General features: G+C 38.8%; 2 protein-coding genes across 7 annotated transcripts in view; one reads left to right on the forward strand and one right to left on the reverse strand.

Moving 5' to 3' along the window:
• The window catches only part of LOC121890697 (chemokine-like protein TAFA-2), a 74786-nt gene that overhangs the window by 15406 nt on the left and 31811 nt on the right, over positions 1–27569 (forward strand). Inside the window, exon 1 of one of the 6 annotated variants that reach the window (XM_042403191.1) lies at positions 15392–15507. The exons of 3 other annotated variants lie outside the window; for them this stretch is intronic. The gene's annotated coding sequence lies outside the window, so the exon portion shown is untranslated. Of the gene's footprint in view, positions 1–15391; positions 15508–20072; positions 20095–20556; positions 21191–27569 lie in introns of those variants that run through there. 2 more of the 6 variants (XM_042403193.1, XM_042403190.1) reach the window with 2 other exon arrangements.
• Positions 1–27569, reverse strand: part of LOC121890696 — a 100059-nt gene that overhangs the window by 6820 nt on the left and 65670 nt on the right. The window lies entirely within an intron of this gene.

Genomic DNA, 27569 nt, shown 5'->3' on the forward strand with positions numbered 1-27569 from the left:
CTATGCAACTTCGAACTGAAGTAAGAGAAATTATTTTAATGAGCGATTTGGAGGGAAATCTGCTGACTTGCTTTACAACACAAAACAGGAAGAGGACACCGTTTTTCCAGAGAAAACAGAGCCAAAGCTTTTTAGAATCTCTGGTGATGGCAGATGGTGGAACAAGTGAAAGGCCAGTGGAAATATCACATCATCATAGGAAAGAGATAGGAAGCAACACAGCATCTGTAGAATGTGGTTTCATTTGGACGTTCATGTTGAAGTTGTGACATGTGGCACCATTTAATCTAGACATATACAGGAGGTATTGTGCATTTCATACTAGTTATTATCTGGTTTTTAACACCAGAAGACTGTCTCTCTTTAAAAATCTGTTCAGTCCAGTTTGTTTTGGAAGCACCAGTCTTTATCTGGTACAGCAGATGTAATCTGTGGACAGGCTGTGGTGAAATCCAAATCAAAAAATAAGTGATATACTGCATTGATGTAAAATGTCACAGTTGTCAGTAATAGATGAAAGCCACACAATGCCCTGTGACCAGTCAGTGCTGGATCTGACTGTTAGAGAAGGCTGACCCAGTAAGCTTTTCAGCTTTCTTCCTCTTAGCCTGACTGCCTGAACACATCAGTGAAGAATTGGTTTGCTCCCGATAGCTCGAATATTTCCTTTTCAGTCACAGTGAAGGACACAGTGCAAATCAAGCTCTCAAATAGCCAACTTTAATGAGTCTAAGGCATAGGAACCAATTACACCATCAAGCTCAAGGTGCAGACAGCTAATTACAAAACATGGAGTGAGGAAACACTAATGAGCAGTCTATCTTCCTCAGACAGCTCACCTGACTACTGAGAATCATCATATTCAGACAGCACTGTATGTGAAAATGCACACCTCTTATCAGTCTAAATTGCAACAGAGGAGGTTTTCCCATCCTGACTGCCATTTTCCCAAACAAAATTCTGCTGATGGGCACTATCTGTAAGCTTCTCTGCCTACAGGGAGGAATGAATTCAACCATAAAGGGTCTGTGTGCCACTTCAGCCATGCTGCTGAGCTCCTTTACTAAGCAATATGAGTAACAACAAAGCCAAAATACACCAGGAGCTGGATGGACCAGCTCCTCATGAGTTCCAACTTTTGCGCAAGTTAAAGTTTAGATTTTATAACACTAAATTAAAACAGGTTGCATCCCACATACTAGTTCTAACATAGAGATTAGTTGTTAGTAACTGTCAGGTGTGACTGTCAGTTAAGATGCTTGCTGTCCTCCTCTCAAAAATGCAGCTTTTTGTGCAGCTTTCAACACTAGAAGGCTGTTTTCACATTCATCATTCATCTTCAAATCTCAGTTTAAGATGTGTATCTAGGAGTGGCTTCACAACTAGTTTGGAAGCCAGTCGTTGTCCATTATGCAACTTACATAAGTATGATGTGAAAACTTGAAGCTTCCGGTGCACAGAGAATGGATTTTTTGTTGAAAACCTATATCAGACTCAAGTATTTATTCCAAGCAGAGCATTATGTCTTAAAACATGTCTGGAGAGGATCTTTATTGCTTTGTAGACAGCACTACAGACGTTTCCTAGCAACCAGTTTACACATCACTAAGGTTTTTAGTGGCTAAGATGTTTTAATGGTACACCTACATTTAGTAAATCATCAGTTTGTGCTAGTTACTAAGAAGTTTACTATACACACAAACACAGTGATGGATTTACAAAAAACTTAAGAATCTATATTTTCCTCTCAGCAGTTTGAGATAGAAGGTAACAGAGCAAACAAGTTTACAACAACCAAGGTATAATATCACATATTTTCACCACAGTTCAATTTGTTTCAGGATATTTTAAAACACTAGTCACCATCTTAGTTCTAAGCTATAGATAATGTTGATGTGATACTTAACAACTCTTGAGAGAAGCTGTATGACACTGTATGACAAGAGGGTGACATGGAGACATAGTTGATAGACATGACATAGTTGGTTTCCTCTTTGGTAGAAAAAAACTAGTGATGTCACCCTTCCTCTTCAGTTTTACAAGTGTCTCCTACAAGATTCAGGGTGACAACGTTTTTCCTTTAATAGTCATGATTAATAACGGTGTACAACTTAACACTGAATGTTGTGGAAAATTTGAGTGAATGTGTTGTTTTTCACTTGCTGTCCGTTTCAACCTCTTGCAGCCCCTCAATGTTTTCCAACAGATTTCTGAAACAAGATTCAAAGTGATCAGTCATTATATCAATAATGACCTGTCTTTAAGGGTTTAAATTGGCTCCTATGTAACACCAATTGTGTCACTTATACTCTATGTGAAGCCACATAGGTGTTGCCAATGATCCAAGATATCCAGTGTTTATCCAGTAATGCTGATTAAACAGCAAAAGTCCTTTTCTTTGAGTTTCAATTAGAAAATGTGGTGAAAGTGAAAACTCTCAGGTAAACTTTGAATGAACTGTCACTGCATTGCTGACAAATGTGGCTTTTTGTTTGTGGCTTGGAGTGAGTGATTTTAGTGCTTTTTAAACTTTTAAACATTTTTTAAAAACTTTTCTATGTTGCACTTGCATGACTGATCTGAAACTTGTACATGTTTGTCTGCAGAATGAGCAGTTTCAGAGATGTTGGTAGCTGCAGGCACTCATAAGCATGGGTATTTGGGTTTAGACAGGTTTAATCCATCCTCTACACAATCAAACACAAGTTTCTATTACTAAACAAAACACACTTCAACAAAACAACCCCGACACTATACATCTGTATTCTGTATTTCTACTAGTGGAAGTTGGCAACCCTACACACACATTTAGCAGGAACCGGGACTGGGAGAAGCTGTACAGAAAGCTGCTGGGCCGGTGAGAAAACAGAGCTGCTGCCCGCTGCAGGGACAGCTAGCGGCAGCATACATAGCTCTGGTAGAACCTAGGAGTCTATGGGGAGCGTCATCTCTTGCTGCATTCACTTGCACTTGGACATCAGAGTTTCGCTTTTGTAAATTTCCGAGCAGCTACAACTTTTCACATAGATATTTTGTATATTATATTATATGTCAAAAACTGGGATGGCAGCTGGTGTGGCAAGGCATTTTTTAAGGGTGGCAGCTGCTACCCCATGCCACCCCGGCAGAGCCGCCCCTGCAGCAGGCAGATTGGGGTGAGATTATGAAAAACTGTGATCTGAGGACAGAAGAGAAGACTAAAAGCCTTGAAAAAACATAAATGTTCTTTTAACATCCACTTCATGAAAGCACTCAGGGCACAATTTGCAGTTGCTTCCCAAGGTGTTGGTTTTTTTCAGCAGGCTTATTCAAAGGTGTAAGATCGGATACATACTTAGGAGCATCTGCTCAGCATCGCACTCTCTGTATTTGTAATGAGACAAGGGATGTGTGTGAGTGTGCACATGAAGGTATTAGAGTCATGTAAACAAGGACACACTACTATTCAAAGCAAAAGAAAAGCCATTGCAACTAAAAAAAGAACAACTTGTCAAACAAGTGTCTCTATTGCTTTTGCTCAATTTTGGTTTGAATTTAAAGAGAATTGCTTCAGTGATATATGCACCATTTGAAAAATATAACATCTGTTCTGACATTATTTTCTGCATGTGAGTGAAACTCATACCAAACACTGCTGAAGTTGTTTTCTCTCTTGAAGCTATCAGAAGATGTCATTTCACAGAATACATCTGGTTTATTAAATATTAAGTGCTGACCACCTGACAATAACTTTCTCTTCCAAAATAGAGAAACTTTTTTTGAAATGTAGATTGATATGTAACTAGCTGCCTGGTTATCACAAGAGCTGGAATAGAAGCTAATTTAGCATTGTTAGCTCTGCTTTGTAGGAGTTATATATAGGATGGTCAATCAGATTGCAGTCTGTAATTCCTCCACCACACTGTTTGACTGCTCACCTCGATGTTGTTAGTTGTTATCAACTTAAACACTTTTTTGGTATATTAATGATAAGAGCCAGTTATGGTCAGTTAAGTTAAGTTTGGATTCACTTTTTTAAACTTTGATTGAAAAAATATACATGTAAATAGTTATGTTATGATGTCATGGATGTGGAATTGCATGTGATGTCATCTAGGGACTTTCTTAGCAGGCTTCAGCTACTTTCCACTGACAGTAGATGGCAACTCTCCCTTTCAGTTTGGCTTCTCCAGAGTAAATAATCCCAGCCAAACAGTTCTGACAAAGTCGTCTTATAAATGTGTAGGACTGTTCTCTGATCCCAGGCTTGCTGCCTGTCTGAGAGCTTAATGGTGCCTCCCAGTCTCAGTGTTGTGTACAGAAATCAAATCAGTCATCAGAATTGCATGGCTCAGTAGTGTGACATGATTCTAGGGGCTGTAAGTAATTATCACTTATATTGACTGCTATAGGCAGCAGCATAAGCTGCAATAACATTGATAAACTTTATCTCTTCCAACAAGTCTTGTCCTTAAGCCATGGCGGCCACACAGACAAACTGTCAGTTTTTTTTAACTGTAGAGGAGTAAGGGAAAATAAAACAAATAAATACTTAGTAAAGAATAGTAAATAGAGTGTTTAAGAATAAGGATTTTTGGTCTTTGAAGGAACATATTTTCAAACTATAGCCTGACCGATACTGAATTGTTTTTAGGGCAATACTGATATAAATATTTGAGAGGTACAGAAATTCAGTATAAATATCAGCTGATATTCTTATTTACATAAACACATAACATTACTTCAATTAATTTTTGAAGAAGTTTGACCAAGATATGTACTAAGCGAAACAATTCTCATAGTTGAGAAAAAACGTGTCTGTGCTCTCTGGTGGACAACCTGTGTAATGGAGAAATTACTGCTAACATACCTTTGACGTTTCACTAGTAGAATTTCTTCTTACTTATCGGCTGACATACACTGATGCTCATTTATGTGACTTAAGCTAATTTACATCAGCTGGGTTGAAATCAGTCTCAACACAAGTATCATCACTCAACGCACTGTCCTCCATTATTGAGCAGTATTTGCTGTAAGGCCATGTTTGGCTCGAGAAAAGCATTACGTCCAAAAATACAGGCTCCTCATTCATTTCGATGAGAGCTGAGCTCACATTTTGCTGCATTACGACTGTAGTCCAATGTGTTGGCCAATCATCTGTGTGCAAGCACCTGTGCCAGGTAGCATAAAGCAAAGTTTACCTCACAGGTAGTGCTGCTACTGTTGTATAATCCTACCTTGCAGTGTCTTGGCGTCTGATAAATCTAAAAACTGGACTTTCTGGTTAGTACTAATTCTTCTCACAGGTGTACTTAAGCAAGTGTGTTTTGCTGGATGGTTATATCCGGTTTGAATGGGTAAATGTGTTGCATCCTGGTAGGTCAGTTTGTCAGCCTCTGCATCTGACCTGAAACCCTTTTCAATGTCACCCAATCTTTATGGTCTTCTTCTACTTTTATGTTATAAAGACAAAAATAACCAAAAGAGTTACCTATAGACAAAGCAAAAATGTCAGCCAGAAGGTACAGTGCTTGGGTTTGTGGGGTGTTTTAAACTCCAGTAAGTATGGAGTGTCAAACAAAGCTCAGGCTGAAAATATCTGGGACAGAAATCTGACACTTGGTGAAGTATTGATGGCTTACTGAAGCTGATGAACAAGCCTGTTATCTTCTGTATAACGAACACTTTGTGCAACAGGGCAGAAAAATCCTGCCATCTCCAGTTTATATACAGTTATTTGATATGCCATATGTGTTTCCATCTGTGAGTATTAGCATGAATTTGAACCTCTGTGATGAACCTCATGCTTGCCACATGCTGAGCGCAATCATTTACCTGTCCAAACAACCCGTCAACAGCTCGCAGAGTGACAGGTCCTTTAACGTCAGCATTTCAAGAGATTTCAGTTGTCAGTTCACCAAATACATAGAGTCATGTATGTCCGTGTGATGTATAAAAAATGAAACTCTCTGGTCAAGTCTCCGTTGTGTTACAAGAGAGCCCAGAAAGCAGAGTGTACTGTTGAACTGAACATACAGAATGCTTAAAGCTCACAGTGAATCTTCCAATCCCCTAACCTCGCCGTCTCAGGGCTATCTTGCTCTTGGAGACAACCATGGCAACCCAAACCAATACAAGAAGATTCCTCGTGAGGACACATCTTATCATTTCGGCTGGGCCCAATGAAGTTTACCAGAAAACACATAGCTTTGAGCGTCATGAATGACCCTGGCCTAACAGAGACTAAGCTTCTCAGTACACAACTTGAGTATCTCAGTAAATTCCCACCACACTGTGGAGGTTTTTAAGGGGAACGTCTGAGTGATAGTAATGAGCTGTAGGAGACGGCAGCTCTGTGGTTGTAGTCGGCACACCGTCCAATTATCCGCCGGTACCTGTCGAAGTCGGCCGTGGCTATATGGAGTGGCGCTTTCAGACGGCATGCATGCAGTCCCACCCCCTCCCGCTTTCTACTCTATGTCCTCTACTCTTTGATAATGAGAGAGGGTTGCTTTGGCATGAGCACACTGAACACTATATTCTAAAGTGGCTCACTGGGAATAAGGCTTCACTTATTTCTGAATTCATGTTTTTAATGATTTTAAATGCGTTTTCAAAGTAAGGCCCATTTTTCGTTTCCATTTAAAGATGAACATTAGAGGTGGACTCGGCCCTGATTGGCCCTGCTCACTAAAGGATGACTGACATCAGCCCACTCAATTTGCAGCATTTGAACTCCCACGTAGCACTTTTACCTCATTTGAATGGAAATAGCTGCTGTTGACTTCCAAGTCTGGAGATGACAAATAATAAGCAAGCATGAATGTCAACTTAACTATTTGATTAACTTTGTTTTTTACAGATCTTTTAGATTGAAAAATGTGACCATGTATACATATATACGCATGTAAGCAGGTTTCGTATCAGCTTTTGACATGTAGGCATGTGCATGACAAACACTTGAGAGAAGGAAAGTATGAGCAACAGCAGAAAAGGAAAGATTATTGAATGTAATGACTGAATATGTGCATCCTTCGAAGGAAAATAATTCCATCTGAGGTCAGACTGAAACTGAGACAAAGAAGCCTCTATAAATCTAAATAAGTTAGTTTCCACTGCTAACAGTCAATGATTTGATCAATTCTGACACATTCACACATTGTAAAGGCAAGATGCAGATTTATGCTAACCAGTTACAAGTAAATGCGTTTTCTGATTTCCTGCATAACCTTAATACTCTAAGTAACTTGGGTCCCCATCTGGTCTCTTACCATGAAGGTGAACTTTCCTTAACCATGTAGTTTCAGTTGCCTAAATTAAACCCTAGGAGTTGTTTTGGAATCCACTGACAATCAACTTGTTGTTGGATGAAGTATAAATCCTAAACGAATCATGTTTATAACTTGGCAAAGAAATTTGTTCTCTGCCTGCTAATGCCTTCATGTCAAATTTGTAACTCGTAGTTTTTTAAGTCTGTAATTTGTACTTTTGAATTTAGTTTCACTGACTCTCTGTCAGACTTACAAATGCACACACACACACACACACACACACACACACACACACACACAAACACACAGCCCTCCCGTGTTCCATTACTTTGTTGATAGATGATGTAATAACTTTGTGAAAGGTAATAAATTGTGTCTTTACATGGCTTGAAAATGCAATAAAGTCTGTCCAGGCAATCAATTCTCAGATAACATAACAGCACAGTATTACATTATGTGCTATTATATCTCCATGTGAGGCATAACATAATGTTAACAGATGATCCAATAATAATAATAATATAATATAACATAATAAGGGCTGATAATGTTACGACAGTTATTAAACTCTTCTATTTTCTTACAGCTTGTCACATTTTATGCAGCATTACTGCACCTTCAGCGATGTATGTGCGGAAACATTTACTTGCAGTAATTAACACCACTAATTAATAATCTTTTTTTGCTTTTTTTTCTCCTTTAAATTGCTGAAATGAGTCATGTCAATCTTTATGATGCTAATCCGATCTTTATGATAATTAATCATAAAGGAAGAGGTAGATCACTTCAATGTCATCAAGAAAAAAAACAACATTTAATTCAACTGAAGTTGTGCTGCTTTGGGAAAACTTTCTCAAAACTGTTGTTTCATAGATTTCTCTCGCACACCACGTTCTCTGCATCCATGTCGTTCCCAGCGCGATGATATGCATTCAAATGGAATATATTTTCCTAATCTCAGATCTGAATTGTGCCCTGAATTCTCCACAACGGTGATGGATTCTGTAAATGAGGAATCATATTTTAGCATTCATTGTCATATATTACATTTTCTATGACAAAAGGAGGACCGGGGCCACCATGTTCTTAATCACTTAAATCCACGATGCAATCTGGCTCAGCCATCTTAGCCAGGGCCGTGGATCCATTAGTCTCCTCTCATTTCAGGGGGGAGCTGCCAACCCATTAGTTCTGCTATGCTCTGCTAGATTTCCATATTCTTCCATTTCAGCATTTTCTACAAGAAAATGGGAAAAGTTGTGGATTAATTCTAGCTAATCCTCCATTTTTCTATTGCCTTTAATTACTTGTTCCAGCCTCTGACACTCTGAATGGTCATCAGCAATAAGTTGACTTAGGATGTGTCCCATCTTATTGTTAAAGAAAACTGGCTTGTGTCTGTGTTTAAGGGTATATCTTGAGGCTTTAGCCCGGCATGAATACCCCCTCCACACACAGACGCACACACACTGCTTGCTTTGATTTCTTTCAACTGGATGTTTTTCTTCTCACGACTGAGCCATGTTAACACCACCAGAGTCGCCTCTTGTACCCTTTGATGGATTTCCACTCCTGCAGAAAACCTATTTTCTCATTCCATGGACCTTTAGTTCAATTGAACTCTTGTCGTTGATTATAAACAAACTAAATTCAGACTATGATTAGACTGAACAGTCGACTGATCTCAGCTGTGTTGGAAGTTTCCCCACACTGAGGTCGCTGCAGCTCCACTTTCGTACCTTCGGCTCAATTCTTTTCACTTGTTCTCTATCTGCAGTGAGAAGATTGAACACGACTGTTGAAATATGGCCTCCGAGAGCTGCTGCCCCCCCCCTCCCCATTCCCTTCCTGCTTCCACCCTCAGCAGTCACACAGCATACAAGTCAATGTGACCGCTAAGGCAGAGCAGCCTTTTCATACCGCTAACGTTCAAAGCATGCCCAAACGACCCGATGAAAGCAATCTAATACCACAAATTAGCCTGTCACTTAGCTTGGATTATAAGCCTCACGAGGGCCATGGCTAAAATAACTTGAGCCTCCTTGTTCTGTGATGTAAAACAGAAGAGAGAGGAGTGTAACCAAAAAGAAAAAAAAAACAAAGAAAAAAAAAGCAGGTGCCATTTAATTTTAAAGCTTGTGTGCTCTGCTCAATTGCTTTGTGTAATTAAATTGATTTTTTCCCTCCTCCCCTTCCTCAGAGTCTTGCTCTGGCCATTTCGTCCCTGCAGCCCCCTCCAGCCTTCGGACAATGGAGCTGCCCTAATCAGAACCGGCGAGGGTCCACCTCTGGTGCTCGCCGCTATGCTTCCGCTTTGACATGCAAGGTTGACATGAGAGCAGTTGATAAAAGGACACCGGGCGCTGTTGATTTATGGCTCATGTCGGTGGAGCTTGTCATTCACGTCGCATTCGTGACCGTCGTTGGTGTTGTACTACAAAGACGGTCGGAATGTAAATACAACCTGTACAGGAGCGTTGGGGATCAGTTATGATAAACTGGCAGGGCTGCCCAATTGAATTCCTGTCCGACACACACACACACACACACACACACATTTGTCTTACTACAATTACAAAAGCTTTTATTGGTTTGACTACACCTCAGTTGTAGTTCTAATTGAACTAACCCTAAATATTAAAGAGTGCCTTAATGCCAGGCTGAAAAGTTCACTGTCCACTCTTGTTGGAAGTTTCCGGTCTGTTTCAGCTCTGACTGTTGGGTGTGGTCAGAACACTCTGTTGCACCTGTAACCACACCCAACAGTGATGTCACAGTGTACTGACATATCCTGGAGTACACTGTGACATCACTGCAGTAAGGCGAGCTTCTGTTAAGTTGCTCTTTAAGGGAAACACACTGTTAGACATCATCAGTCTGTGATGCAAGGATCATTTAAAGTTTATCACAACTTGGGTCTTGTTTTACTTCACTTAGCGCACACACTTAAATTGACACCTCAACTTCTTTCAGCCCCTCCATTTTATCTATCATTTCAGCTTCCTTCAGTAATTGTATTTTACCTGCCACTTCAACACTCAGTATTTCAAATGCTTCAACTTTTCAGCAGCACAAGGAAAATCTAGCTGATTTGGGTTAACGGCACAAATGATGGTGATAAAACTGTTGTTTTATCACTGCTTCATCCATCTTATTTAGTGACTTCATACATTTCCCAGAATGCCTTTCAGAGAAGTGGTGTGAAGTTGTTGCAATCACCTGCAGGTTTTACAAAAAGATAGAGCGAGAGACGAGAGTGATAGTGAGGAATTTCCCAAGTGAGCCTGGCTCAAAACTCCACCTGTCTTGTTGCTGCACTGCATGCAGGTGTTTTTCTGCTGCTGTGGGTGTATAAATTGGCCTCTTTGCCTCTTCCGCGATGGATTTCTCACTGGATGTCTGTTGAACGGCAATGCAAAATGGCGGCTGTAGAAAGATACCCTTGGTCTTTAAAGTTGACGTGTTATATCACTGAAACATTTATTTTGCCCCAGCTCCTTTGTAGCTGCTGCTCAAACAGGATGACACGTTGTCTCTTTGCCCAGTTATCTACAGTGGGGGAAGAAAAAAAACACTGTCCGCATGAATGATGGCAGCGGTGAGAGAGGTGATGAAGAGTCTTCTTGTTCTTTTGTTGAGGTCTCACGGTGTTCATTTTCCTCCTACGATTTAGTGGGTGAAGATAGAACTTCACAAGTTTCCACCTGGAAAGTCCTTCACTAATATGTCATACGTATTTCCTTGGCTCTTTGACATAAAACCTGGTTAGGAGGCATCAAACGTGATGTTCAGTGATGATAATTGGTTAACAGATATACCAGAGCTTGGGAGCTAATTAAAGACTATCATAATCACCTGTCAACTTCTCTCCTGTCATCACTGCAACACTGAGAAGTTTCATTAGACACCTAAAAATAGATTTCCCCCGTGCTCCGACACCTCACTCCTCACCTTTTCTTCTAATCAAAGCGTGCGAGAGCCTACTCTATTCATGTTTCCCCCACGCTTATTGGTTGCGACTAATCCGAGGTGGGAATTTTGAGGTTTCCGATCACACAGACTGAAGGAAGTGCACTGAGCCTGAGCGAGCTGAGCCTGTCACCAAAGAAAACATTTATAGTCGCAAGTGAAACAGCCACCATTATTGCTCTTATACAAGAACATGGCAAAAAAACCTGAGAACTCACACCGGCTCCTTTTCATATCACCTTGTCTTCCTCTGTGTCCCTCACAGCTGTGCTGATCACTTCTGAATTTAGACACATATTCTCTCCTTGGACAAATCAGCTCACTTTATTAGCCTATTTAGCTTTACAGAGTGAGGCGGCTGCAGCCTTGACAGCTATTTCACACTGAGTGCGCAAATATAACAATGTTTTGATTGACACTCTCTTCTCCTGTGGCTCTGTTGCTAAGTTTTTATATGCTTTCCATTTTCCTTCAGCTCGATGTTGAGTGTAAATACTGCTGCATGTCTCCCCTCTGCAAAAACACAGCCAGGATTTAAAGCCAATTATACCAGTTTAGACTGTTGACTAAAAGCCCTCCCTTTTCTCATAATGTTGCTTATTATTATAATTATTACTATTTCACAAGGCTCATCTAGGTGCTGCTAGTTTTTAACTTGTCAGGGACTAAAGGTAAGAAGGGGCAGAGGGAGAAAAAATACCCTCTACGCTATCAGGCACGCAGGCTGTTTGTTTAATAATGATGATAAATGGCGGGCTACCTCAGAGTGTAATGTATTCCTATTCTCCTATGTGATTTCTTAAATAGCTTTCTCTCCCCTCCCCTCTGTATTTAAAGAGAAGTCGGCCCGCTGTGACTCTGAAATGAATAGCAGTTGTGTTACAGTAGCAGTGATCAGTCCCTCCACACTGCAGTCATGATTTAGCTGTAATTTGATTGTTTCACTGGTTTACGCATACACAAATGGCATGAACCGCAGTGTGCAGTACAGCCGCCTCTAAACAAAACTAATCTCATCAGGTTTTCATTTGGTGTTCACAAAAGTATATTTTCTCTCAAGAAAGTGACAAAACTCAAACACAGCAAAGCAATCGGCCTCATCGAGGATGTTGTGTTAGATTCAAACTAATATTAAAAGGAATTCTGATTCAGCTTCTGACTATGAGCAATTGAGTCATACATGAATACACAATAGTCTGCTAAAGTTACAACAGTTTTGGTTATTTTATAGGAAAGATTTCTGTGTTTGTGTTTTTGTTTGAGCTCTTTTTACTGGTTTTAAGTAGGCATGGGTTTACATTCTTAATAAATAACATAAAGACATATAAATAATAAAAATGTTTTTTTCCAAACTTTAATTTTGATTTTGCAGATTTAGTCACGAATATTTAATGTTATAGAGAAATGCTTCAGATTTAAAACCAAACTTTCAGGGGCTTTAAAAGTGTGTAACATTATGGCAACAAGAAATGAAACGCTTTTAGTTGTGGTGTTGTGTTTTTGCAAAGAGGGAAAAGGCAGAACTTTGTGCAGATAATTTTTGGTTAAATTTATTTACTGCAGGGTAGATCTAAATAAATTCAATAAAACCTGTTAAAACAATGGATGAAATAAGTTATAACACTTTTAACATAAGTAATACTACATCCTTTAATAAACAAATACTATATGAGAAATATAATATATGAAAACCCAAAGCCAAACATTTCAACCCAAACATCCTGCGTTTGAATCTGACATAAGAGCTTTGTTACATGTCACACACACCTCTTTATTTCTCGTCACTCTTTCTGCTGTCATCCATCTAATAAACACAAAATGCTTTAAAAAATAATTTCTAAAAAGATAACTTGCACTATGTTTAACTTGTAAAGCAGATGTCTGCTATCTGTCCTCTGATACCGAATGCAATTTCTCCACTGTTATCAAACTGGGACAAAAGAAAATTGCATTTAATATTCTGACACATGTAAAATCAAAAGGCCTGTGATTCAGCTTTGGCTTATCACGTAACTGACAGCAGAGCTGAGGGACAACAAAACAGGATCTAACTTAAGTTGCCTTGTCCTGTTATATCTGCATTTTTTTATCCAAGGATTCCAGTAACTGCCACAAATATAGTAATGATTATTTTCTTTGAGAAAGACAATAGACAATGCAGCCAATTGCATTTAATCAAATCAAACATCCACCACATTAAACTGTAATAGCATGAAACTGTGACCCACGAAACTGAAATTAAATCAGACTTTGAGCCTCCTGCTGACTCCTACACACCTGACTGGCTGTCAGGGATAAATATAATATTTCATACATAATTTATTTATCATCCTCCATGTTGTTCTACCGTCATTGAGCTGACACACTCATCTACAGCGACTTACAGTGACAGCGTCTCGCACAAGGACACCAGGCTATCACAGGGATCAAACCTGCGTCCTTCCAGTTACAAGACAGTCCGTGCGGCCAAAGGACCAGTGTGTAAGATTTAGTGGCATCTAGCAGTGAGGTTGCAGATTGCAACCAAATGAATACCCCCACACCCCTTTCCCCTTCCAAGCATGTAGGAGAAGCTATGGTGGCTGTGAAACTCATGAAAAACACAAAAGGCCCTCTCTAGAGCCAGTGTTTGGTTTGTCCATTCTGGGCTACTGTAGAAACATAGCGGTGCAACATGGCAGCCTCTATGGAAGAGGACCTGCTCCCTATGTAGATATGAAGGGCTCATTCTAAGGTAACGAAAACATAACGATTCTTATTTTCACTGAATACACACTATTTAAAACATACTTATGAATATTATATTTTATTGCTGTCAAGTCCATTCCACTAGATACCATTAAATTCTACACACTGCACCTTTAAAGGAGCTGACAAAATTCTGCTCAGTGATTGAACCTAATTTAGACCTTGATGTAGTTCTGACAGTTTGACTTCATTTCCTGCACGTCCTCCATAAAACTGTCTGAGTTTATGAAATTTGACACTTACTGCATATTTAGTGAATGCTGTCCACAGAGCTATTTTACTTTTTTTTTTTACTGAAGCTAATGTTAACTGATATTTTGTCCTGATAATCCTTTTATAGACAATTTCTTTCTATTTTGTTAGGGGAAAGGACAAAGATGTGGTGGTTCTCCTTCCAAGTTTAAGGTGGAAAGGGATCTCCACTGAATCTGAGAATAATGAAGTTAATTTATTGTTGGCTTTGTTGTTTTATTATTCATTGCTAGAAAGCTATGTAACTGCTCTTTAAATCACAAAGAAAATACACTTTCAGTACTAGTTTTTCACATTTTTATATCTAACGCTGACTCTTGGTGGTGGAATAAGTATACAGATCCTTTACCTAAGTCCCACAGTGTAAAAATACACAAGTAGAAGTCCTGCATTCAGAATTCTGTAAAAGAAGAGACAAATTACCAGTATCAAAAGCAAAAGTCCTTGTTGCAGAAAAATGGCCCGCTGTGATTGTAATGATATATTATATTATTTGTTTGTTAAATGGATACCCCACTGATTTTACACTCAGTACTCAGTCTGTTGTAAAATGTCTTCTGTGGCAATGAAAGGTATTTTCTAAGGTCTGAGAAAATAACTCTGATCATGTCATCATCAGCCTTTAAATTTATTTATTTATCTGCCTGAGTGTTTATCAGGCACGAAGAATCTAATGAAAGATAATAATAATAATAATAATAATAATAATAATAATAATAATAATAATAATAATAATAATAATAATTATGATGATAATTTATATAGCGCTTTTCAGGATACTCAAAGATGCTTTACAAAGGAAACAAAAAAAAAGATGCTACTGAGTTGCATTATGAGAAGAGTAGGATCCTGGGTTTTGGAGACATTGTTCATATTTGGGTCTAAAAGTCAAGAGAGCTCAGCCACTGCTGATTTGATTTTTAACACTTTTTTGTCTGTCACTTGTATTTGGTCAAGATGGAGCTAATTTGAACTTAAAAAAAAAAAAAAAATACTGTTGGGTAATCCACAGCCATGTTTACACCTGACATTAAAATGTGTCTTCGGTGATCTGATCACAAGTGGACAGCTCTAAGTACAGGTGTGAATCATTGACTGTATATAAATATTGACGACGTGTCTCCACTTCCTTCTGATATGCAAAATTGAAGCCAAAATATCTCCTTTCCAGGAGCTGCCATATTTCTTGTGTGATCTCATTTGGAGCCAGAGTCTTGGCAGTAGTGTTGGGTGGCGGGATGACGGCCCGTGAAACACGTCCCCTCAGCTGTCCCGCTGCCTGACGGAGGTTTGAGAGCAGCTGTCACAGCTGTCAATCATGACGTCACAACCCCCTTTTATATCGTCAAAAAACTAATTGAAAACAAACTTATCAGAAAAATGAGCACTTGTACAAACATCAGCGTGATAACAACTACCTAAAAAGACAGAAACCATCTTTGAGAATGAGTGCAAATTGGATCAGTGGGAAATAACAATTATTTCACGCAAATGAGTGCGAAACAACAAGAAGCAGCCACAACAAGCAAAATGGATTCTCATGGATGGAGTACACACAAAACATGCTATCTGATTTCCATTTGGGCTAAAGAGTTTTGATCTTTGTCTTTGCAAACTTCTTCTTATTCTTCTTTTAATTTCTAGCAGACCAGGCATGAGAAGTGGTCATTTGGTCATTGCAAACAGAAATGACGTACAGCTCTATATGCAAATAAACATTATTTGCATATAGAGCGGGGAAGTGACATCTGATCACAAGTGGTCACTTGAGACGCACGTGGAGATGCATGTTAATGCCAGGTGTGAACAGGACCTTTAACAATGAATCATATTTTGTAAGATTATCTCATTTTTAAATGCTGATTTAGTTACATAATTTCATATGAACTTTTTTTTTTTAAATCATAAAAATACAATAGTTAGTAACTATGGTTGTCAAAAAATGTAATGGATTAAAAGGTACAATATACAGTAGTACTGTAAAGTAGTTTGAATCTAAAATACTCTAGTACAAGTACCTCAAAATTGTATGTCCATACAGTATATAGTACATGAGTAAAAGTATTTAGTTACACTAGGTACAAATAAAAATCCTGCATTCAAAATTTGAAAAGTACAGAAGTATCAACAAAATGTGTATCAAAAAGTATCAAAAGTAAAATAACTCATTATGCAGAAAATGCCCTTCGTGAGTGTTAAATTATTATATACTGTATAATGTCATTGGATTTTTAATACTGATGCAGTATTGTATAAGCAGCATTTTAACTTTATTTACAACATATTTTATAAACTAATCTAATTTACAATCAGTAAAAATTTTTAATCTGAAAAGTAACTAGTAACTACCTATCACATAAATGAAAAATTATGGAGTAGAGTAGGAGTGTAAAGTACTAAAAAATAATACCCAAGTAAATGTAAAAATACCTCAATTACAGTACTTGAATAAAAATACTTAGTTACATCCAAAATGATTGATACTGACCCAATATCTCAGTCTAATCCTCATTTTTCTGAAATCTAATGTGACACAAATGCTCTTATTTTTACTAAAGTGTTTAGACTGTGTTCATTGATAATTCATCAAGCCTCAGCTAAGAGAGCAGTTACAGAGGAGCAAACAATAGGCAGTTTTGTTATGAGATCTTAACTATAAAAAGAAAGAAGAGGAGATGTGGGTTTTAGAGCGGTACATTGTGATGTACTTTATGAATGCTCCGACCTGCTGATGGTGCCAGCCAATATTTGAGGGTGGGGGTTAGACTGAAATAGCACACTGGATCATGAGACGGTGATGCAAAGACACTTTGATCAAAGGAAAACTAAGGTTGAGACTATTTGGCTGTTGTGGTTTTGATGAGCGCGGCCTCTCAGATAGCATCTCTACGTGTCGTTACGGAAGGTCGTTTTGGTGGTTAACTCGCTGAAAGGGCACTCAGCATCAGTGTCGGGTAACAGCGCTGATATTTGCTCTAATAGGCTTCTTTGGTGAAATTTGAAATCGAGGCCCCCCTCGCTCGGGTTGCCATCAGCTTTCCCCTCATCACATGTGACTAAGAGATTATATTTTATAATCAGCGTGAGCAGTGAAAAAAGCTGCCTGGTGTCACTTTTTCCACTTTGGAATCAGATGATGTTTGTATGTTTGCTCAAGCAGATCTCACAAAGTCATAATTTCTGCACCATGGCAGCTTTGCAGAGCAGCGTGTTAGACAGCTAGACACTGCAATTAAAAGCAAACCAAAAAAAAAAAAAAAACATGGCTTGTGTAGTGATTGGGTCTGATTCTAAAAAATTCTGTGAAAACCCCAGCACTAAACTGAAATCTGTGAGGAACAAGTGAATAAAACAAGACCCTTTTTCTTCAAACCACAGAGCTGTCAAGTCATTGATTTGTGATATGGATTGCTTCCTAGAATTGATATGAACAGTCATCCAAAAATAATCAGATGAGCAGCAAATCAGAAGTGAGCATGAAGGCCTGAGGAGTGAACTGAACCACTTAGAGTCTCTTATTTCCTGCCTGAAATGAAAAGAAAAAATCATTTGGAGTTGCTCTGTACAGCTGCAGGCTTGTGTATAATGCTTTGATTAGCAAGTCATCAGGACAATGTGCTAAAGCATGGCTCCATTTATAGCCTTAAGTTCATACATCAACTTCAACACGGCCATGACAGCTGCCTTGTGTTGTTTATGACGTGAACTGAGCAGGATTTGTGGCAGAAGCTTCAGAGACAGCGTGACAAAGAGTGGGCAAACTCCCTTGTTTGGCGTGACAGGGTTGAGAGCTTCCCTCCTCAACTGTCAGAGGGGAACATCTGTGTTTTGGCAAATGAGCAATGTTTGTTCTCCGACGGAGCAATCGGCTCCCTGCAGCCGTCCGAGGTGACAGTCTCTGTCATGGTCCAAGTAAAGAGTGAGATAGAGATGGAGGGGAAGCGGGGTAATCCCTGTATCGAATCCAGCTGCAGAAACAGAGAGGGAAAGTCCAGCTTTTTATGGTTCTCCACCCGCCCTGCAATCACTGTGATACTGTGGATTACACACTTGCCTTGTGCATTTCAAGGGAGACTCTCCCTACTGTTGAGGAAAAATGAAAATTGAATCTTAACACTTATAAAATGATTACTGGCATGAAGGTAAACCACATTAGGGTTTACTACTAAAGCTGCTTTACAGGCAAGATACTATATTTATAGAAAAATACACCATACTTATGTACATAAATCACAAAAAGTGGCTGAAACAGGGAAGAACTTCCTGCTTGCACAAATTGAGACACTTAAGAGAGACCATTTGGATTTAAGTCTGGTACAAAAATGGTCAAAGGCTCGGATCAGATACAGAACTGAGAACTTGACCTTGCTGTCCAAAGAAAGATGAACTTTCCAATGATTGCTGAACTTCTTCACCACTCTCAACCACTACACACTGAGAAGATGACATTTAGTTCACTGATATTACTGCACATACTGAGTGCCTGGCTAATGAATCTCTCCAAAGGAGGCTGTGAATAGAATGTGGTCAGAACTAGGGCTGGGAGCCGAAAACTGGTTCCAAATAAGAACCGAATCCAAAATGCAGAGAACTGGGTACCCATTAAAAATTTTGAATTTCGGTTCTGCTTATCAGTTCCTAAATGCGATAACCCTTTATTATTGCAAACTGAGGCTACATATCCACAAGGATATGGCTATCTGCCAGGAACTCTACATCATGCATCAATGAAAACAGCATGTCAATTTGATTATTTACCAGCATGCATGGCTAACGTCACAACAGTAGTGAAAGATGGACCGCAGTAAATGCTCAAAAGTGTGGCTTCACTTTATTAAAGAAAACAAAGTGAAATTCATGTGGTAAGCTAATTAGCTGTAAGTCAGGTTGCACATCAAATTTGACCAAACATTTAAGGCAACACGGCATTGATCGGAAGAATGTCAAGTGTTCGATGTCTGGTGGTCTCCAAAGTGTATCATAAGTCAGCTCTAGCACCTCACTAGCACCTCCAGTAGAGCCAGGGATACCTACCTATTTTGCGCTTTTTATGTTTCAATGCAAGGATACACTTGCAAGGAAAAACTAGCAAAGTGTTTTTCTATGGCCCTAGTGTTCCTCAGGGCCTTGGTGACTGACAGACATGATTAGTTTATTTCACTTTCACATTGGCAATGCTTTATAGAACGACAAAATTTTGAGGTGGTCGAGCATGTAATCTGTCCTTCAATAAGAACCATACTGCTCCCTTTTTCAGTCCTTTTTCATAGAAGTGTGCAAATACCACAGCATCCACAAGAAAATGTATGTACTGACTGTGGATCATATGTTTTTTATAGTATGTATTCACTTTGAGAATGTTCAGTTAAAAAAAACTGTGAATTTACCTATTTTAATGAAACAATTAAAGTCAAAGTAAACACATATTTTTGTTGTCTAAACATTTGACCTTTTGGGAACTGATAAGAACCAGAATCGAATAGCAGAATCTTAATTAATAAGATTCAAACGATATCTGACCCTAATCACAACCCCAAATGTCAAATCCTGCAAATTGTAGGCTCATCCTTTGTTGAGTGTTATTCATATTAAACCTATAACAATTAAAATTACGTAAGTATAATTACGATGCTTTATATTCAAAATGTTTTAAATATACCATCTAGCCTTCTAAATAATGTTGATTATGCCATAATACACACGAGCATCCAGACTTTTATGTACTGACTTTAAAATATAAACAATACAATATAGTTCCGCTTAATAAGAAAAAAAAAAAATCAGACTTCCTGACAAGCTGTTTTTCAGTTTGTTTTCTGAAAACAAAGAGAAGAACTCCTGCACACTTCCTCCCATGCACCTGTCACATAATCAGGTATGCAGAGTTTTTTCAAATGGTTTGGTATTTAAAAGCCTGACATCCTGAAACTCTTTAAAATGCTGTCACTTGCTTGTTTTACAACAGCACAATATCTGACACCAAAAATTAATTTGGGCAAATAAGGAGAAAACAGCATCTACAACCTTTTATTTAGGGGAAATGGGACAAAACAGAAATGTGATTTTTTACATAAAAGATTGACTAGAGCTTTACAAAATAGAAATATTTTATTTGCATTGTAGTATGTTGTTTTTGCCATTCCTCTATCACAAGAAGAGTTCATGGTAGGAAAGGTCTGTCAAAATTGATACGCAACATTTAATAAAGCCTTTGATTGTAATCCACTGTCTCTTAGAAAAACACATTATACACAAACACATTATATTATTGTATACTACATATTACCTTTTAAAATGTATCATGCAATGTTTGCATGCTGTGGAAATGATTTGTATTTAGTTACAATTGCCTTGAAAAGTCTCCCTCAGCCTGCAGAGAGCAGGTGAAGAGTGAATTCCACATTTACTATTAATAGGCCAAGGTCGATAGAGTCTTTAACTCGCTAATGAAAAGTACTGTGTCTTTGTGCAAGCCCATCAAAGTAGGAAAATAAGTGACACAAATGGGACAACAAGAAAGAGAAAAGAGGTCAGAAACTCGCAGTCCTTGATTTCACTCACAAAGTATTCAGCTTTGTTCTTGTGCCAAATAAAAAACACTTTTAAAGTCTCCTCTTACATCTCAAAAGTAGTAAGACTATATAAGATATTACCATTTTTCTTTCCCTGTTTTATAAACAGTAGATGTTTGAAGCTGTTCTTGTTTCAGGTTGAATTTTACTGAAAAATCTATTGTTTTTTGAGATATCTGTTAGCGCCAGTGTTTTGGCTTCAGCTCCAGTCAAACAAAATACAGTACTCAATCTAAATCATTGTTAAGCCTTCACCTGCCTGTGCATACAAACATGGGATTTGCAGACACAACAGAAATCTGCCACCAGCCAAGTTTGTCTCTGTCATAGAAAACCAGTGTAGAAAAGGTTGTTAGTTCATTATGTCTAACAACCAGCTAGAAACAGAGAGTGAGCAAGGTACCGTAACGTTTTTCTTTCCAAATGTCGGTCAATATATTGAAGTAAACTGCCATATCCTAGTCACTACTTCAAAACAACCTGAGTTTGCTTGAGAAAGTAAGCTAATGTCATAACTTGAACAGTTAGCTACCTGGCCTACAGGCTCATTTAACAGTAAGACAAATGTTAACATGCTAACGCTACCCTCAACTAGCCAAATAAAAATCATCTGAAATTGGTGATAACATTTTGAACATAGCTGCAGTGTGATAGCTAATTTATTAGCATATGCCCAAATCTTGTGAGTACAGTGTAGAAATGTCCTGTTTTACTAAATGCCATAATAGTACACTGTCTTCATTAGTTGTGTAGACATTTGAATATAAGCATGGAATAACTAACATGCCTATCAGTTTGTCTGAATTAGACGTTAGCTAGTATGCTATGACCTGTTAAGAACTGAATACTCTGGCCTTCAGGAGAACAAGTGGATACATAGCTTGAAACTTTTTTGATTTCTCCATTTTTTTGTCTCCATGAGAAAAAAAAATACTGGGCATAGTGTCAAGGTTATGGGTTGTTCACTGTGTCTCTAGGCAACAGTATATCAAATGTTATTATTTCTCTATCGACAGCAATAAAGTGAGAGTAAACTCTGGGCAGCGCTGCACTTTGCCCTGTCGAAATCTTTCAACTCAATTGTTTTTTTCCAGCAGTAAAAAAAAAAAAAAAAAAAACCTTCAGTGAACAACATAAACTGCCGGATGTCATTTTAATGTAAACTTTTACTTTACAGTAACTATATTTTTAAAAAAACATATTAACCTTATTAATGGTAAATCATACCTAAAGATATCTCTGCTCTGTTCATAATATATGTTGAGTTATTGGACAAGTGCAATGAGGTGTGTGTGGTGCAGGGATATTACTAACAAAGATATGGTTGACAACATGACTGCAGTATGCGAATGCTGCAGTGTCTTTTGATTTAGCTGCAGGTGGAACGTGCTGCAGTTGTTGCAATAAGATGTTTCCGCTTTGTGTGTGTAGAAGTCGAAGCGACGGTTCCTCGGCTTTGGTGTGCGCTCTCATCAAGGTCAAGCCTCGAGTGGAGTCTGTTTAAAGCGGGCACATTGGTCTGCTGCCATTCAATTTGTTTCACGGGGAGGAAGGGAGTGGGAGGGCAGGACAAAAAGACGGAGACGATCAGAGTTTTGGTCAGAGATTGGGATTTCCTGCTTCATTCAGTTTTAAACAAATTCACTTTGTACTCTTGAAAGGAAATCCAATGATCTACACCGCAGGCTTGTACTCTGAGCAACAGAGCCAACTCATAACAAAGGGATAAAAGTCCAATCTCTGGATAAATCTGAGCACACAAATCCAAGAGAACTACTGAGGTGCCACTAGTAAAAAGAATATGCATTATTCCTCAATAAAGGTGTTCATTTGCATTTGAAAGTGTTCTCAAGTGTAGCGCACAATATACTGTAGATAGGATAGTGTCTTGTCTCTGCTGGCAAGAAAAGAAATAAAGCTCTCCAGACAATCAGAGGATAATTACACATTTCATTTAAGCCTCTGTATATTAGTATTTGTTTTTTCATTTGCTATCCTCCAAACTTCTATGAGCGGATCATGTTTCATGCTTATGGCAATCATCTGCATACTTTATGGGTTTCACTCCAGGGCCTATTCTCTGACAATAGGCATACATTATACATGAGGCATTGTAAGAGTAAAATGCACAATTAAAACTTCCAAACACTGTAGACAGTTGCTAAATCTTGAGTTTGAATTTGTTTCTTCCCAAAACTCTCATTTGAGTCTTTGTTGTGAGTCCCTGGTGGCAATAAAAGCTCCACTGTTCAAACAGATATAAAAGGAATAAATAAAACCTGTAACAATGGTCTACTACTTGAGCAAAGAAATTATTGCTATGAGTATGTTCTTTATTGTTTTAAAAGCTCTTTTATAGCAGTTGTCCTCCTGAACACATGAAATTTTAGGAAATATAATCAAAGAAAATCCATGATATTTAGGGAACCAAATGCAAATGATATCAGAGCTGATCATACTGTGTTTCAAGATAGTTCACTATTTTGGAGAATACACTTCATGCTTTCCTTTTAAGAGCATGTCTGTGTTAAGTACAGAGTTGGAGTCAGGACGTGGTTTGTGTAACTTAGCATAAAAAGCTGGAGGCAAGCAGAAACAGCTAGCCAGGCTCTGTCCAAAGCCAAAACAATACACCTGCAAACACCTCTAAAGCTGCCTCATTTACACAATGCCTCTTGTTTGTTTAACTCGTACTGTAAAAAGGACAATTTGTGATTTTAGGGAGAGTTAACGTGGCAGTATGCTTGAAACAAGATAGTTTTTGTGTGCGGCCTCTGATCATGTCTGAAAGGAATGTTTTTATACTGTAGCTGTTCCAAACAGAAGACTTTCGTCATAGAGAGGGGCAAGACACGATAATTGTTGAAATATGGGGATAAAGGTACACACAGTACCCCCCCTACCAATTCTGATTTGGGAAAGGTGTGAAGAGAAGGGGTTTCAGAAACTGTTCGACCATCCAACAAGCACTTCCGAGACTGTCCTCCCAAGAAAAATGACACAAGAGGTTGTAATGTTGCCCAAAAATAACATATAGTTACATTTGAGTGACAGGTGCCATCTAGCAGTAGTAGTAATTATGACCTGGAGCAGTGCCTCAGTTGAGATGACATATGGTTGACAAACTTGTGGTGAAGTGGATGTAGGCTGTAACCAAACAGTGGACTTTGCCACATTTCCTGTTTCTGACCACAACTGTCACTTTTCCAACCTCAAGTCAGGATGTTTTTTTTTTTAAAAACATAACTATGATTGTCCCCACTTTAAAGGTCCAAACACAATGAAAGTGTCTGATGCTCGCATTTTAAAGTACACCTATTGTTTTAAATGACTGAATGTGCACCAGAAACGTGATTTGGCGCGCCAAACTGCCTTGACGCCCCTACTCCAACCATGTTTCAATTTTGGAGCATCAAATGAGGACCCAGCGACCAAAGCTGTTTTTTCTGCGGCTTTTTTTGCAAGCGAGCTGAGAGCATGAGCGAGCGGGAGAGAGAGAGACAGTGCGGCAGTGGTCGAGCAAGGACAGGGAGCAGAAAGCCAGTGAATGAGAGAAATAAAAGGTTATTTTCTGATTGTGTCATGGCGGGTCTGTTCTAAAGCACAAATAAATAACCGTCAAACACTCAACAGATGATATACTGTGGAAACAGATGCTTTTAGTTTCATTTTCCTCCTCTGCATTTCTCCTTTTCATTCATTCATTACGTCCAACTAATGCAGCAGTAAATACAAAGAACAACAGGACAAATCTGTGTTGGTTCTGTGGTATTGGCATTTTAAATTTGATGCCTGCAGTGCGCCAAAGGAGCATCAAATGACGTGCGTCAAATGAGGCGCATCATTCATTGCTTTCAGTGTGTTTGGCCCTTAAGGACGTAGTAACTGCAAACCCACACCACATTTCTCTAACCTTAACAAAGTCATCATTTTAACCCAAGCCATGATCTGACCTGAACCATGACCCTAAACATAACCAAGTGGTTTTTGTGTCTAAACCTAACCAGACCTTAACCACAGCACTGTCACATCATTGAACTTAATGATTTTGTGATATGTAACAGTTTTGGAAAACACAGACAAATTATGTCGTCCAGTTGATTACTGCAGATAGGGATGCCAGATTAGAAAACACTCCTGTGTGTTATTCTGTAGTGTATGGTCAAACAACCTAATCTGTCATTTTTACGGGTCAATTTGTAGGACTTTGGTTGATGCATACTTACATCTTTATGCGCTTACTATGTATACAGTAGATGCAGTTAGATGGGCTCCGAGATAAGGAATCTATGGCATGTGAGTGGAAGACATTCGTTTCCACGATGATAAAATTAGAAAGACAGGATTAAAGGTCCTTCCAGTAGCTGTTCTGGAGCTTTCAATTGTATAATTTTAATGGATTTTTCTGAACACCTTAGGGTCTTTCCCATATTGGACAAGTAGGTTTTTTTTTGTTTTTTTCTAACCTTAACCTAGTAGTGTTTCTTCCTAGTGCTGGCAGAGCAGAAAACTTTCATACTAATCATTTTTGTGACATGAATAATTCTGTCATAAGAGTTTTCGAAGGTGTCAATTTAAAATGTATCACTTCCTGTGCAGCAGAAAAGAGACCGCTTAAAACAGCAGATGGAAAAACCTTCATTAACTGAAAACCGTCTGGTTCACTTTGTTGTTATATCAGAGACGGGAGAACAGCAAGACAGACATTTACCTGATAGAAAATATGGTGATGACCTAAACAGCAGGTAGTTTGTATTCATACTGCAGTAATTTTGTATTTTTGCAGGAGCTTCTAAAGGAACCTCCGAAACAAGGTCAAGATGTGAAATAGCCTTAAACTGTAACAAATCTTCAGTGGCTCGCTCTGCCGAGCACACCGCTGCACCAATGACAACACAGCACATTCAGGGACAATGAGATGTCATTTATAGAATTGCACCCTTAGACGGCACCCAACAAACGATGCTGTAGCGGTCTGCCCTGCACTCTGTCACGAATGACCCTTTCTTCACACACACTCTCATTGCTGTGAAATGAGCAGCAACATCAACTGGCCACCATTTCAACCCAGCCTCCAATTCTTCGGCTAACCACCGGCTATAAATCTGTCTCCATGAAGGTGAACATTAGAACCCGCTGCTCTAATACGAATACCTAGGTGTACAATCTGAGGTCCATTAGAGCAAATTCATAAACCTCACCATTATGTTACTATCACACTCAACATTTGGGTGAATTTCTTTCCACAGGTCTCTCCAGTTACCTTGAATTGTGTCATAAAGCTGTAAATCTTGGTCTCTACAGAGGTTTATATCACCGTGTTGATGGAAAAATCCACCAGAAAACTCTTTAGTTGTTCTGTGTTTTATGCTTCCTTCTGTGGATAAGTGGCTAAATAACATGATGTCCAGATATTTTCAGCATGCCCAGAAGCATTCAGGGGCATTATGGTTTTTAATGGTGTTAGAAAGTCTGAGGTGGAAGCAGTGTGTGGAATACAGGGGGTCTCCTTAATCAACACTTACCTAACTAAACTTCCAAATACAATTTCTGGTGGGTCTCAAAAAATAAGATAATTATTCTCTATTTGTCTGAACATGTGGAAACACAAGCAAGCATGATTTTATTTTTATGATTAATTTATTTCCTCCGGCCATAGTGTACTTTGGCACCCTAAGCGTTTGCATGAGAGTTTTTGAATATGAGTCGGGTCTGGTAGCAGGTTTTACCTCAGTGGTTCAGGTCAGGATTTGATTTCAGAATCATTTCTGATAGCGGGTTGGTTCTAGTACTGAGCTTTTCTGGTGCAGGGCAGGTATAAGTCTGCAAAACTGTACCTGTGCAGGAGTCTAAGCAGGAGATATATGCAAGTTTTCAATAACATCTCTCAGTAACATCTTATTTTTTATGGCACAGATGTAATTATAGGGTATATACTACTCTGTTTTTGAAGTACACAGCATGGGACCCCCTGATTGGGTTTTTGCACATTGGTGGAAAACTAACTGATCAGAGCATGTCTTTCTTCTCCCTCTATATGTTCTCAACTAATTTTCTAAAAGTTGAAAACAACAAAACAATGGTTTGAAAGTTGCTTTTCTATGTGCGTACACTGTATATGCAGACAAGCACAGAGTCAGCCACTATGAGAAATTGCCATGTCATAATGATAGACTTCTTCCTAATGATTTTAGAGGACACTTTGAACATGTGAGCCCCTTTTGTTATTGCTGGTGCTATTCTGACACGTCACTCGATATTAATTCCTGTGTGACACTGGCAGGTATGAGAGAATCTGGACAAAAGGTCACGTTCGCTTATCCAAAATAAACTTAATTACACAAATAACCTGAGAGTCCCAAAGAGGTTTAGCCAATCTATATGTCAATGAGGCAGGCAGATAATAGGCGGGAGGCGGTAAATAAGGCGTAAACGCAGCTTGTAACATTGCACGCTTGTGCCATACGACACCATGCCTCTTCCAGTAATTACCGTACTGCTCCTGCATCCCTGTTTGAAATTTGATCGCTGTCTGTCAATGATAACACACTGTGCCAGATGGTTTATGCAGTGTGGCCCAGCTTCACCACACTTCATTAGAGAGAGGGAGTGCAGAGGAAAAAGGTATTGCGGAGGGATGGATTAGCCACTGCTGTATAGCCTTGAGAGGCTTGTCGAAGCCTGTTGGGGCAGCAGAGGGTCTTCACCTTCTGTTCTTGTTCCCGCTGTAAGATCCTTCTGTTCAAGGAGAGACGAGAGGAAGTGCAGGGGAAGAAAG

This window comes from Thunnus maccoyii, chromosome 23, assembly GCF_910596095.1.
Source record: "Thunnus maccoyii chromosome 23, fThuMac1.1, whole genome shotgun sequence".
In the NCBI taxonomy this organism is placed as follows: domain Eukaryota; kingdom Metazoa; phylum Chordata; class Actinopteri; order Scombriformes; family Scombridae; genus Thunnus; species Thunnus maccoyii.